The following is an 11859-nucleotide window of genomic DNA, read 5'->3' on the forward strand; positions in this document are numbered from 1 at the left end:
TCTGGTACATGTCTAATAAATGTTCCAAAAGTAAATAAGAAAACACAGAATGAATAAGGCCTATTCAAAAAGACAATGCCAGTGATATTTTTTAAGGATTAAAAGAAAGTATAAATCCTGAGAAAAATAAATACCTGATTTTAAAAAAGAAAATTGAAAATACTTCCAAATTGATAAATCTTTAAAGATAAAGAATATATCAGTGATAAAAAGAAAGCAAAGGAAGCTAAAACATAATCTACAGAACAATTGCATTTATGCAATAGAATTTTTACCAGTAAAAATTGATTATAAAAAAATTAGATTAATGCTGCTAAATTAATGAAAATAACTGTCAACTCAGTACATTCATTCTTAAATGATGTAAATCTCATTACTCTTTATTTCTTTTATGAACTCCTATTCTCCATATTATCTAATAATTTGTTTTATTATCATTATTTAATTCATATTTTCCAGAATATTTTGACAAAATTTTTAACTTGCATTGCCTTTAGGTCAATTTTTAGAGGTTATCCTATTATATTTTTTAGAACTGATAAGTGGCAAATTATCTCTATACCTTGTCAGGTGGAAGAATCCTGAGTCTGGTTTATGGTAGGGTCCAGACCCTCTGTTAACATTTGGTGGAGGATATGCTTGTGTATTTCCAGAAAACTCCTCTAAGACCATGTGAATTCATGCAAGGAACATCAAACTTCAACATGGACCCACAGGAGGAAATGACCTTGCACCTGGAGTCTCATCCTATACCCAAGGTTGCAGAAAATCCACTTCTCCAGCCCCAGATAGCAGTAGCCCCAGGCAAACTTACAAACTGGTTCCTTAGATGCCTGATAACAATTTAAAAGGACATAAAAGAATTTAATCCTTTTTGTTGGACATGAAAGAATTCAATCCTATATTTGCCCTATTGTCTGTCTCATTCTTCATCTGTGTGTTTATTTCTAGCCTGCAGATTTAAAATGAAAAGTCTTAAAGACTCAAACCCTTCAGAGGGCATACACTTTTCAAGATTTATTAAAAAACAAAAAGAGGGGAGATGTTGGAAACCAACATGTAGCAGAATTTTTTGACTGGAACCCAGATTTTTTGTCTGCCGGAGTTGAAGAATGAATTTAGGGTCAGAGGGTAGTATAGCAAAGGTGGAGATTTTTGAAAAACAAGTACAGATTCACAGGTAGGGAGGGGGAAAGAGTCCCACAGAATAGACTCCCATATGGGGAGGGGCAAAGGGTCCCACTGACTTCCTCTTTCCAAGATTTATAAAGGCTGCAATTCCTGTGTCCTGATATCCCCTCTGATTGGTCAATATGTCCTATCTAATTTGTTAGGATAGCGACTACTGAGACCCTCCTACCTCATTGTGCTCCTATTCCTTCTGGGCTTTCTTCTTCCTTATTTTGTAAATACAGACCTTTTTTTTTTTTTTTTTTTTTTTTTTTTTTTTTCCTACTTCCAGTTCTCTTGTCTTATGGAAATGTACCTGTTGCTGCTTCCTTGTCTTTTGGAAATGTAACTGCACCTGGCTTCCTTGTGTTATGGAAAGGTACCTTCTCCTAATCTATAGCCTTATGTTTTTTCCATGGACCCCAATTCTAAAAATTCTCTAAACCTGCCTATGTTCCCCTAAAATTCCTGTTTCAATGGTTTCCAAGCTCTTTGTGAAAGTGGAAACCAGAAATGAGCAATATCTATTAATCTTGAAAACAACAATTACAACAAAACAAACTGTGTCTCTGCTGATTCTGCAGTATAAATTTTAGATTTTCATTATAGAGAAACATTTCCTAATTGTACAAGAATATGTGTTCAAACGTATTTATTATAGCAATTATTATAGTTAAAAAATGCAAATAACATCAATAGGAGAATGAATACTAGTACAATATAGTTTCGTAACCTCATTACCAGCTCAAATTGGTTCTAACCTATTTGACGAGGTGCTGAGTTATTTTTTAGAATCAACAGACCAAAATCACAGTCATACCACCCAAGCATGTTCAGAGGAGACAATTTTGGCCTCTAGCTGCTTCCAGAATCAAAGTCTCACCCTTTCTCTCTCTCCCACATAGAACCAAAGGACCAAGATATAACCAGAACTTGAACACTAAAACCCTTTCAGTGTTTAATTGGCAGTTCTCCAATTAAAACTCACCCAACCAGCACGTCTTCATCTGTGTTACCCCTTAAAAATGCTTGGCCTGGACAAAACCGGTTTAACTTAGTGGATAGAGCATCAGTCTGTGGACTGAAAGGTCCAAGGTTCAATTCCGGTCAAGGGCATGTACTTTGGTTGGCTGATCAATGTTTCTCTCTCATCAATGTTTCTGGCTCTCTATCCCTCTCCCTTCCTCTCTGTGAAAAATCAACAAAATATATTTTTAAAAAATGCTTGGCCTGATATGGGGAGCAAGATGGATTTGAGGCACCCCTAAGTCTTCCATTCTTGGTTGGTGCATTCTTGATCAATAAACCTTTCCTTACTCCAAACTCTGATGTTTTGAGTAATGGGCTTTCAAAACAGCAGGCACACAGACTTTGGTCCAGTAATTGTTACACAAATTTCCAAGTGGTGGGAAGACACACAACTAAGCGCTTGGAAGATTCAGGAAATTCTCTTTTTATTACAGGAAGCACTGGTGCTAGCTCAGAGGAATTGGTACCCAAAGCTGAGTGCCAAATGTGGTGGAACTTTACCTTTTATCTCTCCAGTGTCTTTGTCTTCCAAATATGGACGAGGCTGTCACATTTTTCACGGGCTTTTCAGCCCTGTGATGCTCCAATGGGGGGAAGTGAGATAGGGACCAAGACCCTGTCTGGTGCCTACAGTTAGACCCCCTTGTGGGGTTGTGTATGGTTTTATGGCCCCTGTAAGGTAAGCATTCAGGGAAACAGGTTTTGCAAGGCTAGTTAGGACACAAGCAGAAAGAGTGTTGGAGCTTAACTACAGGCTAGCAAGCATATACATCAGATGCAGGTTGAGGGGGAGGAGAGGCATGTACCCAGGGTGCCAGCCCAAGTTGCCTTTATATTGATAATAATTTGTGCTTGCTTAAAAGTGTAGTACACAGCAGTTAAAAATGAATAAACTAGTTGTGCATGTATCAACTTGGCTGGAGCTCAAGAAAACCAGTTAGTGGGTAAATCAAGCAGAAGAAGGATTGAATGTAGCTTTATAGCATTATATAATCAATTCTTTGTTATATAAATATTTATATGTAGGAAAAATATTAATACAAGAATTATAAAGCATTACAATAAATTATGACATTCCACCCACCTTTTATTCCTACTCCATGTGTGTGGAGAGATAAAATTTAAATTTTACTAGGGAGAAAAGACTTAAAGTTCATTTATAATATTTATTTTTAAGAAATAAATATACAAAATCATAGTAATTGAAATAAATGGTAACTTCTAATTGTAAAGAATATACAAATTTTTATGGCTTTTACTATACTTTTTAGTTTAGTGAAAATGAAGTATTTTTTCAGATACTATATCCTATATAATAAATGCCTAGCCCTGACCGGTTTGGCTCAGTGGATAGAGCGTCAGCTTGCGGACTGAAGGGTCCCGGGTTCGATTCCGGGCAAGGGCATGTACCTTGGTTGCGGGCACATCCCCAGTAGGGGGTGTGCAAGAGGCAGTGATCGATAATTCTCTCTCATCGATATTTCTAACTCTCTATCCCTCTCTCTTCCTCTCTGTGAAAAATCAATAAAATATATTAAAAAAAAAATAAAAAGCCTAATATGTAAATAGACCAAATGGTGGAACAACCAGTGGAATATCCTATCTCAATGACATGTACTGTCTACCAGGGGGCAGGTGCTCAATGTAAGAGAGCCAGGCTGCAGAGGGCTGGGGCAGGCTAGCAAGTGGGTGGCAACTGGGGTGGGACAAGCTGACAAGCAGGCCAGCGCCTCCCCCCACCACCCGATCACCCCACCAGTGGCCTTCAAGGTGGGTGCTAGCTGGGGATCCCCAATTACTCTGCTGATCACCCCACAGATGGAGGCAAGCCATATAGCAGTAGCAGAGGATGGGCTGGCAAGCAGTCAGCATCAGGCCAACCAAGGTGGGTGTCAGTGAGGGCCCCCAATATCCACTGGTTGCCCCAAAACTCAGCTCTGATCACAGGCCAGGTCTAGGAACCTTAACCATGCAAGAATTTCATGCACTGGGGCTCTAGTTTTAGTTATAAAATTTTTAAATTTTGATAATTATACTGCTTATATAAGTTGTATAACTTTTGGAAATCTTTTAGAGAGGTTGGCTGACTTAAATGATATGAAGATTATATTGATAACCAGAAAGGTGAGTTGATGTTTTTCCTCCTGTGGTCATGTCTCACGATGCCAAAGAAAGAGCTCCACAGACCACGAGATTTAAACAATGTGAAAAATTTATTACAAGCAGATTCAGACTTCCCGCAAGGGGAGGAGGACCCAATAATAGGCTGTCCATTAAAGTGTTATAGTGTATGGGTATATGTTTGCTACAAGCCTGCTGTTATATCTATCCATGTTGTCACCTGATTGATTCCCTCAATTGTTCTTGCCCAGCAATGAACTCGAACTTTCTCTGTTTCTATGTGTTCTTTCTCTGTTCCTGTGTTGAGCTTTCTCTATTTCTTATTGTATTTTTTAAAAATAAATTGTTATTGTTCAGATTATTAGAGTTGTTCCTCTTCCCCTCCCCCCAATAGCTCCCCTCCACCCAGTTCCCTTGCCACCCTCTGCTGTTAACCACCCCCCCCACCCACTGTCCTCATCCATAGGTGTACAATTTTTGTCCAGTCTCTTCCTGCTCTCCCCACAACCCTTTCCCCCTGAGAATTGTCAGTCCACTCTTTTTCTATACCCCTGATTCTATTATATTCACCAGTTTATTCTGTTCATCAGATTTTTTATTCACTTGATTTTTAGATTCACTTGTTGATAGTTATGTATTTGTTGTTCATAATTTTTATCTTTACCTTTTTCTTCTTCTTTCTCTTCTTAAAGAATACCCTTCAGCATTTCATATAATACTGGTTTGGCGGTGATGAACTCCTTTAGGTTTTTCTTATCTGTGAAGCTCTTCATATGACCTTCAATTCTGAATTATAGCTTTGCTGGGTAGAGTAATCTTGGTTGTATGTTCTTGCTATTTATCACTTTGAATATTGCTTGCCACTCCCTTCTGGCCTGCATAATTTCTGTTGAGAAATCAGCTGACAATAGTATAGGTATTCCCTTGTAGGTAACTAACTGATTTTCTCTTGCTGTTTTTAATTTTATCTCTTTGTCTTTTGTTCTTGGCATTTTAATAATGACTATAGGCCCAGTGCATGAAATTCATGCAGGGGGTGTGTGTCCCTCAGCCCAGCCTGCACCCTCTCCAATCTGGGACTCCTTGAGGGCAGTCAGACATCCCTCTCACAATCCAGGACTGCTGGCTCCCTACTGCTTGCCTGCCTGCCTTCCTAACTGCTTCTGCCTGCCAGCCTGATCACACCCTAACCACCTCCCTGCCAGTCTGATTGATGCCTAACTGTTCCCCTGCCAGCCTGGTCACCCCCCCCCCCCCCACTTTGGCTGGCCATCTTGTGGTGATCATCTTGTGTCCACATAGGGGCAGGATCTTTGACACCCCCCCCCCCCAATGATCCAAGCAGAGGCCCTGGTATCTGGATTTATTTTAATTGAAACTTTATAACCTTGATTGGAGGCCTGGGCTGGTCAGGGTGTACAGAAAGCTTGTGTATTACTCTTTTATTAGATAAGATGTGTCTTGATGTGGTCTTCTTTTGGTTAGTTTGTGGTTCTCTGTACTTCTTGGACTTGTATGTCTATTTCTTTCTACCGGATAGGGGAAGTTTTCTGTCATTATTTCTTCAAGTAGGTTTTCAACTCTTACTCTCTCTTTTCTTCTGGCAACCCCATAATTCTGATGTTGCTATGCTTGAAGTTGTCCCATAGGCTCCTTACACTATCTCCATATTTTTGGATTCTTTTTTCTTTTTTCTTTTCCAGTTGAGTGTTTTATGCTTCCTTGTATTTAAAATCTTTGATTTGATTCTTGCTATCCTCTAGTGTGCTATTGGATCTCAGGCCTGAAAGGGTGGTCAGAGATTTCTCAAAGGGTCCCAGATTGGAGAGGGTGCAGACTGGGCCTAGGGAACCTGCCACCCCCCCCCCCCCCCCCCAACACACACACACGCACACACACCCTGTGCATGAATTTCATGCACCGGGCCTCTAGTGTGTGTATGTGTATATATTATAGTCCTTTGGACGGAATGACTGGAATGACTGGAATGACTATTCACTATGATATGTACTGATCTCCAGTAGGAAGATTCTCAATGCAGGAGCTACCTCCAGCTCACAGGCCCCAGTTGCCATGCTGGCTTGGTCACCCCACTCAGTCTGCTGTTTGGTCATCCATTTGGTTATTTTGGTTGTGATGGTCCCTAGATTTTTATATATTTGGATTATTTTACTTATGGTTATCTTCCTCATATACTAAAATCTCTATGGGAGCAGAAAGATTTTCCTTATCTTATTATCAATTCCAAAGCTCACTAATGTATTTGGAACAAAGTAAATCTCTATATAGATCATGAAGATCCAGAAGAAAGGCAATTTTCTCAGCATTACACTTCCTTTCTTTTATTCTACACAATGTTTATTTGGTAGTCTCTACTATGGACTAAATGTTCCTCCCCTTCCCCTAAATTTATATGTTAAAGTCTTAACTCCCAATGTGATGGATGATATTAAAGGGTATGCTCCTTAGGAGATAATTAGGTCATGAGGTGAAGCCTTAATGAATGGGATGATTGTGCTTATAGTAAGAGAAACAAGAGAAGTGATTTTTCTCCCTCTGATATCTGAAAATACATCCAGAAATTGTCCATCTGCAAACCAGGAAACAAGTTCTTACCAGGAAGTGAATTTGATGGCACCTTGAACTTGGAATTCTCAGTTTCCAGAATTATGAGAAATAGATTTCTGTTGCGTATGTCACCTAGTCTGGTTTTTTGTTTGTTTGTTTGTTTGTTTATATGGCAGTCCAAATGGACTTAAATAAACTTCATTTCAGTATTTTATTTGTACTATATTAATGTACATGTTAATGTAAAAACATTCAAGCTTGTATGGAATTTCTGTCAGTTTATTTGAGCCACTCTATTGACAATTTCCGGGAAGCAGAATCTCAATGGATAAGGATAGTGCTCCAGAAAATGCAGGTTTTCATCTACTTTTATATATTGCAATCAAAGGAGGAGAGGTAGGTGGGTTACATGAAATCCATTGCTGATAGATTGGAGAGATGGGAGAAAGCAAAGAGGGGAAACCTCTGGATTGGATAAAGAGTAAAATGATAGACATATAGTTCTTTTACTTAGATGTGTACAGGATAGTTAACAATCAACAAATAACATAATAAAAATAACAATGAAGGAATTTGTGATATCTGTCCTGGCACCCAGGGCATTTGATTGTGCTGTGAGGGGTCCAGAAAAAAAGAAAATTATAAATTACCCTGACATTTCAATGGTATGTTATCTTAGATGCAAAAAAGACAATAAGTTCAGTGAAGGTAAAGATTGACTTTGTCAGGAAATATACCATCCTAGGAGGTGACTACCCACCATAACTGCTTTTATTAAAGTTTTAATTTTGGACTATTTTTTGTGGTTACTTTAGGTCTTAGAGTTTGAATGATTGCCATGAAGGCCTTCCTTTAGCTTGTCAAGTTAGCATTTGTTCCCTTTTGTCCATGCATAACCATGCATTTTTATTTATTTAATTTTACTTATTTGGGCTTAATGAAAAAGCATTGTTTACTTATAATTAGTTCATTTAGTGTATGGAATAAATCTCTGTCAGTTCACAGTTTTTCTTTGATCTGTTTGACAAATTATACCTTATTTTTACTATACAAAAGGAAAACTAAAGACTGGCATATAGTCATTTTCAACCCAATTACAATCTATTAGTACTTGAAAATATCATTCTATATTTCTTTGCTTTTATAGTTATGATTTTCTTTAGCTCTTTGAATACATTTATAGTGTCAGCTTAGAAGTCCTTGCCTTTTTAAGTGCAGCTTCTATTTGATTTCACAGGTAGTTTCTATTGCCTCTTCTTTGTGGGTATATTTTTAATTTTTCTTTGTATGTCTTATAATTTTTTTCTTGGATAATCTTAATATATAAAGAGCCAGGTGCCATCACAACTGAAACAACCAGATGAACAACAGAACAACAGGCTGTGTGGGGTGACCAGGCCGGCAGGGGGGTTAGCGAGGGGTGATCAAACGACTGAACAACAGGCTGCATGAGGTGACCAGGCTAGCAGGGGGAGCAGTTGAGGGTGACCAGGGCAGCAGGGGGGCGGTTGGAGGTGAAAAGACCAGCAGGTCAGCAGAGGAGGGTAGTTAGGAGTGACCAGGCCAGTTGGAGGGCAACTGGGGGCAACCAGGCCAGCAGGGGGAGCAGTTGGGGGGAAACCAGGTGATCAGGCCAGTAGACAGATGTGGTCAAGGGTGATAAGGCTGGCAGAGGGGTTAGTGAGTGATGACCAAATGACTAAACAGCAGGCTGCATGGGGTGACCAGGTAGGCAGTGGGGTTAGTGAGGAGTGACCAAATGACTGAACAATAGGCTGTGTGGGGTGACCAGGTCAACAGGGGAAACAGTTGGGGGTGACTAGGCTGGTGGGAGGCAGTTGGGGATGACTAGGTTGGCAGAGGGGGATAATTAGGGGCAACCAGGCAAGTAGGCAAAGATGGTTAAGGGTGATCAAGTTGGCAGGGGACACAGTTAGGGATGATCATGCAGGCATGCAGGTAAGCAGTTAGGAGCCAGCAGTCCTGGATTGTGAGAGGATATCCAACTGCATTTTAGGCCCAATACCCAGGATTGGGCCTAAACCTGCAATCAGACATCCCCCAAGGGGGTCCCAGATTGGAGAGGGTGCAGGCTGGTTGAGGGGACCCCACGTTCCAACCCCTTTGCACAAATTTTGTGAAGCTGGCATCTAGTATATATAAAGTTAATTAGTTAGATAATATCTTTGATCCTCCTTATTTATAGATTCACTACTTATGAATTTATAGTCTCACTAAGATTTATAAGATTTATTTGTAACTTCAAAATCAATACTGTGCTTTTGTAGTCTTTCATGATATGTCCAGAGAAATCAAAATATTGAGTCACCCAATGTACATGTTCTCAGTTGAGATCAAACAAGTTAATGGTCTCCTTTCACTGTTTACACTCACATTTTATAAGTAGCTGTTCTTTACAGGTTCTATTTAGAGCTACATTATTTCCTTTATGTTGGCGATTTTGCTGTTTAAAATTGCCCTAAGCACAGTGCTGAAGTCATCTCTAGTGCTTCTAAGTGAAAAGAGACTACAATGTGCCTTAGGGAGAAAATATGTGATTTAGATAAGCTTTGTTTAGGCATCATAGTTGTAGTGCCATTTGGCTCAGAGTTCAATGTTAATAAATCAACAATATAGAGTAAGGTGTCTTCAAACAGAAAATACATATAACAAGGTTACGAATAGATCCATTGACAAAATATTTTGTACACAAAGAAGAAATGCAGAAATGTATCCCTCTCCCCCCCCCGCTTTTTTTCCCCCTAGGAGCAAACTGTTAAGTATTCACTAATTCAATGGTATAGCACATAACTACTATGAATAATGAGGATCATCTGTACACTTGTCAATGGAAGAATCATCCAAGCCTATAAGAATTTTTATGAGTTTATTTGAGCCAACCTGTCAACAATTGCCAGGAAGCAAAATTTCAGGGATTGAGACAAGATTCCAGAGAATGGCCATTTTCTACCTTATTTTATATGTATAATCAAAGAAGGAGGCCTAAAGGGTTACATGAAATCCATTGGTGATAGATTAGGGAGGCAGGAAAAATCGAAACTGGGAATTCTCTGAGATTGGATAAAAGGTAAAAGAGGAACCTCTTTTATAGGTGGTCAAGACAGTAAACAGTCAACAATTAACACAACAACTAAGGGCTCTGTGGTCTCCAGCTCTGCTGGAAGATTGTCCCCTGAGGAGCCTGAAAAAAAAAAAAAAAAAGAAAGAAAGAAAATTACCCTGACATTCCAAAGGTATGTACTGTAGATGCAAAAAGACAATAGATAGGCTCAATTAAGGTAAAGATTGACCTTTTTCAAGAAAGATACAAGACTAGGGCATGCTACCCATAATGGCTCATTTTAATTAGGAAGTTTTACTTTCAGACCATCCTTTATGGTTACATTAAGTCTCTTGAGTTTGTAAGCCCCACCATGCATTTCTTCCCTGAGCTTGTCATGTTTAAAATGTGGCCCCTTTTTCATCCACATAATGTAGTAATCTTGTGTTCTGACCTTTCCTCTTCCCCATCCCATTCTGTCTCTAGGCACCTTCCTTACATGATCAAAGTGCACTAATTGCTGGCTGATTGCTCTACTGTTTTTCTTCAATGCTTTAAGGAATAATTGATTCACAGGCTGATCCCAGTTTTGACAGTATAGTTCCTAAGGTCAGTGCTTCACCTTGACCCCAGAAAGGCTCTTTTTAGCTATCTTTTTCCTTGTTGTTATTGTTGTTGTTTTTCCTTCACAACATCTCCCAATGTGTCTATCAATCACCATTCAATTGCCTTTCACCTGAACTATTAACATTTAAAAAGTTATCTTATTCTTGCTCTTCTCCATGAACTGTGGTAAAGTAAGTCCACTTCCTTTGGGCAGGGAAGACCTCTCATATAATCTTCTTTAATCCTCAGGCCGACATTTCTGAGTTATCACCCTGGTGCTGAGAATGAAGACTATGGTGCCCTTTGGTGAGAGTGACATCTTCACTTTAGGAGCTGAGTGCCTGGTTGATGGGTGGGGCCGCAGCCTCAAATCTCCTTGGCTTACTACCTTCTTGGTCAAAGGCAATTCTCAACAGTGCTGTTTCCAAAGTAGAGGTTCCAGCCTACAAATGAGGAATGAGTAGAGGAAAGGGCATTCAGTTACACTGGCACAGAATTTAGCCTTAGCAACCAGGTAGCTGGTGTCCTGCCCATTTTAGGATTATTGTCCTCTATCTGGGATCTGGGATCTGGAATCTGGGAGGAAGGAATGCCCTTTGTTCTTTTCTGCACAAACTGGGCTGGAGTTTCTATCTCACAGAGCTGGGAGGATGGAGGGAGAATTCTTGGTTGAAATCATACAGACTTTTAGAGTACTTAAAAGATTTTGTGGATTCTCTGAAATAAATGTTTGTCATGTGTTGTATATTTTGAGGGCTATTTACAGAGTTTAAATCAGTGGTTCTTGTTATGCCCAGACTTCGTGATCCCCAAGGACCACCAGGGAGCCGAGTCCGATGCAATAAACAAAAGAGCCTGTACCATGCTAGCAATGGGCTCCTTCCACTCATGCAGGCAGCATGGCGGAAGAGAGCGAATTTCTCCCGGTCCAGGCGTTTTGAGGGCTAGGGATAACTCCGCCCTATGGGGCGGAGTTGGGAGCTCATCCTCGCCCCGCCCTGCCCTTTCATTCCCCCCTTGTCTAATGTGCCTAGTCAAATCATTGACTCAGCAGCCTACTTCCTTTCAGCATAAACAACAAATACAGTTATCAAGACCCTTAGTACCACAGTTCCTATCAGTATTGTCCTCACTGAAGTCCAGTTCCCCTCCTGCAGGCATCAGTTCTCCTCCTGGCCTGTAGTTGCCAGGATCCAGGCCATGCAGGAGCTGGGAGTCATGTAGTCAGGTCTGGGTGCCATATACTTCAACAGCAGTGGGCGTGCTCAGGATAACAGTGCAGCATCCCTTTGAGTCCTTGGCAG

This window comes from Pipistrellus kuhlii, unplaced genomic scaffold (assembly GCF_014108245.1).
Source record: "Pipistrellus kuhlii isolate mPipKuh1 unplaced genomic scaffold, mPipKuh1.p scaffold_m20_p_2, whole genome shotgun sequence".
Lineage (NCBI taxonomy): Eukaryota > Metazoa > Chordata > Mammalia > Chiroptera > Vespertilionidae > Pipistrellus > Pipistrellus kuhlii.